This window comes from Schistocerca nitens, chromosome 6 (genome assembly GCF_023898315.1).
Source record: "Schistocerca nitens isolate TAMUIC-IGC-003100 chromosome 6, iqSchNite1.1, whole genome shotgun sequence".
Taxonomy (NCBI): Eukaryota; Metazoa; Arthropoda; class Insecta; order Orthoptera; family Acrididae; genus Schistocerca; species Schistocerca nitens.
In genome coordinates, this window is record NC_064619.1 from 163,209,776 (window position 1) to 163,215,775 (window position 6,000).

The following is a 6,000-nucleotide window of genomic DNA, read 5'->3' on the forward strand; positions in this document are numbered from 1 at the left end:
GTCTGTTTCGGTCATGATTTGTGTTGTGAGAATAGCCTTGTCGCGTCCAGTTATTATTTCTTTCATCGCGGAATTGCGACGGATGTGATCTGTAATTGTTGTGCTCCTGCGTTCCGCGATTGTCAGTGTCAATTTCCAGTTCTTGTAACAGTCCCTGAAAAGCTTCAATGTCGTCTTTGCAACGTCCTGCTAAAATAATATGCCGTAAATGTTCAGGTAATTTGATTAAGCAAATTCGGATGAGTTCTGAGGGGCTGTATGGGTCTGAAAGATACTGATTCTTACGCAACATGTCTTCAAAATATTTCATAATACTGGAAAATTCAGATTGTTCGAAACGTTTCATCCTTATGATGCTATGTTTTACTCGGTCTTGTGTGGCTTGAGACCAATATGCTGAGAGGAAGGCATGATAAAAATCTCCTTCACTGTGACAATCATGAATGACTGAACGCATTCTTACAGCTGGTTCATTCTCTAAGTAGCCACACATAAATTCTAATCTGTGCTCTAACGACCAGTTGGGAGGAAAACAATGAGAGAATTGATGAAGCCACGCTTGTGGATGAATGTCGTTGGCAGAATTCTTAAACGTTTTGAATTTACGTGTAGTAATGAACAGCTTATAGTCAAAATCATCGTGTCGGCGAGTAGCATATCGGTCATTGTTGCGTCGTGTCGGCGGTTCCATCTCAAAATTCGGTGCACATTGCCAATTTCTTTCATAATTTCCGAAGTGCCCTGTGTTATTATTTTGTGGTTGTTCCGTATTTCTATTTCCCTCTTCCCGTGTTGGAGCGCGAGTGTCCTCTGAAATACGTAATTCTTGTATTACCTGTGTCAGCTGATCTTGTACTTCCCGGATTTCTCTTTGGTGTTGATTCAGATTTTGTTTCAGTTTCCTAATTTGTTCGCACTCTTCTGTGTCATTAAAGACTACCGGTTTTGTGTCGTTCAGATTATCATCTACCTTCGTAGATAAATTAGTGAACTGATCAGAAAGTTCGGCTACTTTCTCCGATAGTGTACTTATTTCCTCAGTGAATTTTTCTGAACCAAGTTTCAGAGTATCTACTGTGTCCTTTAAGTTTTCTTGAGTTTTTGCAAGTTGCGTAACCGAATCGGTAGATGCCACTAAGTCAATTTTAGCCGACAAGGTCTCATGATTTTCATGAACAATGGTTTGCAGTTCTTTTATGGCTGCTTCGTGATTCTGTAATACATTTTCATGCCGCGAAAAAATAGGTTGAAAATGCTCTCAAATTTGTGTTTTTACATCATTACAGACTTTTTGACATTTCGATTCAATATTATGTAACTTGGTAGTTAAATCTTCACGTGTTTGTTCAAGCTTATTTTCCACTGAGTCTAACTTTTGAAGCTTTTGTTCCATTGCGTCTAACTGTTGCTGTGTTTGTCTCTGGTGTTGTTCCATTGTGTCTAATTTTTCAAGCTTTTGCTGTGTTTCTCTCTGGTGTTGTTCCATTGTGTCTAACTTTTGTAGCTTTTGCTGTGTTTGACTCTGATTTTGTTCCATTTGTTTCTGATTTTGTTCAAGCGTTGTGTCTAACTTTTGAAGATTTTGTTCCATTGTGTCTAATTTTCCAAGCTTTTGTCCCATTTGTTGCATTAATTGTAATAACAATGCACTGGTGTCTCAAACACGTTCCTCAGTGCTTTTCGGCAGTGAAGTTGCACTGGCAACATTCACATTTTGACAAGCAGAAAATGTGTCTTGACTTATTTGAGAAAACGGCGAGGACCCAAATCCTGAATCCACAGCATTTCCGAGATTGTTTCCTGTCATTTCGGATTCCTGAGGCGAGCTGTCGCCGACCGATCGATCGATAATGCTTCCCTGCTCACTATTTGTTTCACTGTCTACGCCATTGTTTACCGCCCGCTCCATTTCCCTATGCACAGTTACCAAATTACTACTTTGAATATTAGTGAATTCATTACACGGTGGCGCTAACACACTGCTTTCGTCTTCGCTGTCATTTCTCAATTTACTTTGGAGCCTAGTCTTACGTTTTTCACACGCCATTATTGTCACAGTATTTCACACGACAACACAGAAAAACACAATTTGAAGAGCAAAAATAAGAGAACACATTAACATAACACTGAAAATAATATCTAGTTAATTGCAAGCGCAGCTGCGAAATACTTGGTGCAAATCTACATGCATGCCACAAATGTTGTACTGTACAACAATGAAAAACTACAACTACAATGGAAATTCTCTCTATAATTACGCGCTAGCAATAAACAAAATCTACACTAATTACACAAACTACAAGAAAAAAATCAGAAGATTACAGTGAGGTATCCTAGGCTAAGGGTCGACATATGGAACGTCCCCTTTTGAACAAATTTACACATGACTGTGCTTAAACTGACACACAGTATTTTTAGCGCAACGCAATCTGACTTTCAAAATTCCCTACAAAAGAATGGCCCTGACTAACATTAAAATATACCTTTCACAAATCACTTACCTCACAAAAATCTTCGCTGCTCAAGCTACTGCAATACAGCGAGCGCCACTACTGCCAGCTAAATAAAAGATTCAAACTATGGAAGGCACTAACTACTGATAGGGATAGTTAGCAAATGAAAGATATTAATAGAGAACAAACAATGTATTTACCTTGATATCATCATATATATAGCAGTTCATGACAAATTACAAAACTCCGCCATCTCTCTCCCCACATCCACCACTGCTGGCGGCTCACCTCCAACTGCCCAACGCTACGCGCTGTTCACAGCCAGCTGCCTAACACTACAATGGCGAGTATTACAACAATGAAAAGCAGCCACAGACTGCACACAGCACAGCCAGTGATTTTTTTATACAGAGGTGGCGTTACCAAAAAAAAACCTAAACAGCCTGCTTACACCACCTGTCGGGATTTGAGTAAGCCGTCGTCGGAGACAATCCGACCGGACGTGCCCTACTTGGCCACAACCAGAGCAAGTGCGTGGCTGACCGTCATACATAATGATCGCCCTACATCCGCCGGTGACAAGATATGACAGAACATGTCTGGTCAGTTCAATTTTAATCTGTCGTAACCCGTTAAGAACGGGGTATGTTGTAAAGGTGGTCCATTTTTCGGCCATATGGCTGATCACTCTGCCGTAGGGCTGGAAACCCGCGGTGACTACGTCCGGTGGTACTTCGAAAGGGAGTTCGAAGACGCGTATCGTACGGAGGCCAAGCCCCGCGTGATCGATAGAGACCGCCCCAATATGGCCATCAGAATGTTTGAATTTAAGATCGTTCGCATGTGCGCTCACGATTCTGTTGCACACCTCGTCACTTACTAGCTTGACGTAGACAACACTGCTCGTAATAGAGAGATGGATACCAATTATGTCTCGCGGGTCAATTTTAACGTCGTCACGTAGAAAACGGTCCACTTCAAAAGCTCGCGGTCGTGCATGATCGGTTTGAAAACTGATCTTGATTGTGGTTTGTCTGTATGAATGTGCCATGTTGCGTCGGTAGTGATGTACTCTAAACTAGCGACAACGCAGTAGTAAACAACTACGGGCACTCGCGACCGAGCGGACGGGACGTAAACAAGACGTCCTCGCCGCAGCGCTGCGGAAAGCAGACTGGAGCTAGGGACGAAGCATGCGTCTAGGCATCCTCTTACGAGACCAGTGGTGGCTAGAACTCGTAAACCGCTATTTAAAGGACAAGATTAGATGCGATTTTCACGTGCAACGACTTTCCTGGGCAGAAAACCGTAAATTTACAATCTTTTGTTACAGCTCAAGCGTTAATAATAACTCAGATTAATCAATGTAAATGACAGGAAAAATGAAGTGAACTTTGAGGCTTAATTCCGTGCACACCAGGAAGTAACTCGTGGATCACAGAGTTGCCAAATATACCTTGCCTTGTTGTCAAATCTCAGTTACATTACCAGCAGGAAGAAGACGAACCGATGTGATCCTACAGTGGGCTGGGAAGTTACCATAGCTGACGTCTCAAAGACGCGGCTGCTACGGCCTGGAATACGTAATCCGTCTGATTCACATTTCTGTAACTGGGTTTAGGGACTGGAGCGTAGTTACTAATAATACTCAGAACTGACTGCAAACTAAGCTTCATAAATCAGTAACTCCCATAGTTGTTTTTATATATCTTTCGTAAGTGTACTCAAAACTAAGAAAATCATTGACGAACGTTTTCGCGCTACGCCGATAGTCGAGCACAACAAACAAATAAAAATAAAAAAAGACTGTGTGCGTGTGTGTGTGTGTGTGTGTGAGAGAGAGAGAGAGAGAGAGAGAGAGAGAGAGAAGAGAGAGAGAGAGTGAGGGAGAGAGATAAAAATAAAAAAGAATGAGAGAGACAGAGTAAAAGATTGTTGCAAAGAAACTGAATCATGGTATGTAAAGAAGTCTTTCATTAAAATGACACGTTCTACATCATTAGGAAATGTCGTATTCATAGTCTATGGACCAAGTATTAATCTAATCTAATCTAATCATATCATATTGCTGACTAGTCATGAAGAGGCACGAATTACAGAAATTTTCGCCAACATCAGTAACCAAATCTAACCTTGAAAAGAAAAGATAGTTTTGTAATAAACCGTGACTCCTGTAAAGACCCTTTCGTCCCTGTTAACTAACCACGAAAGATGTGTGACATACCTCCATTCAGAAGGAACAAAGTGTTCATGCATTTAAAGATGAAGCGCATGATGTGAAGTTCCGTGACGGAGATACGAACCCAGCACGCAATCGGATTGTTAATTAAGTAAAATCAAATGTTACGTATCGGTTTTTCTTACCAGCTGCTAGATGTTTGAATCTAAAATAAGGATACAAATTTTTGTACCTGAGCGACAATCGAACCGCACACCTACCGTCCTTCTTTATCATCCACGAACATAGGTTAAGAAACACTTGCTTACTCACCAACAGTAAGATGTGTGCGTGTTTGACCAGAAATAACGACACCTATTGCGATTGTTGGCAACACATGAACAGACATTAAAAATGCACGTTAATTTTCACTAGCAGACTGGTGATAGGGCTTGAAATGAAATTATGAATACTTTTGTACTGGATTAGGATTCGGACCCACATACTTACCTTTGGAGGTGACCTAGAGAAGATTGCAGTCTTGGGAAAAGGAACGAAATGATTGAATTATACTGTTCTGAGAGATTCAGATCCTCGAAAGATGAGATACGAATTCGAATCACAGTCCAGCACCAAATTTTTCAGCGTCTCTAGTTCAATCAAGTACAAGAAAAACAAGAACCCTGTTCCTTTAAATGGCTATCGTTTCATCAAATTAAATAAATTTTTCTAATGTAAATAAGTTTACTGGAGACAGTATTTCTGTTTACCATGACTTCCGCCTATGTCATTTCCCAACGTAAACCGGCTCTGCCCAATTTGTAATGAAGGAACGTGACGTATACTGCGGATTCTGGATTATAACGTCTTTCTCTTGAGGTTACCAGAGGTAAAGTAAATCTGTTTGTGCCTCTTAAAAGTAAATGCCTGAACCCACGCATCGCACCTGTGATAGTTCGTTCCACCAGACAATTGAGGCCACATTTCCCAGCCCCAGGAGTGTGCTGTAGCGGATGATGTGCTTAGCTTACAAAATTAGTCACGGTGGAAAAAATGAGAGTCTATTAAATGGTTAAGTAGAAGCAATCTTCTGACGTGGAGATTATGCTATTCTCATGTCAGCAGGATGTAAAGACTCTTCTAGGCATCATAGCCTCCATGTAAAGCCATTTTGAAATATTCACTAATTCATCAAATTTCTTAGTTCGAGAAGATCCACAGTGAAGTGTGAAGTTACCGGATAATTCGATTATTACCGTCATTGTTACTATCATTTTCGTCATACCGTTGCTAGAGTACATGTGCTTGAAGATCATTTAATGCCTTTTGGCCATTATAGAAGTAGCTGCCCAAGAATAGGTTCTTTCGCTGTCTACGGAGTCCTTTTCA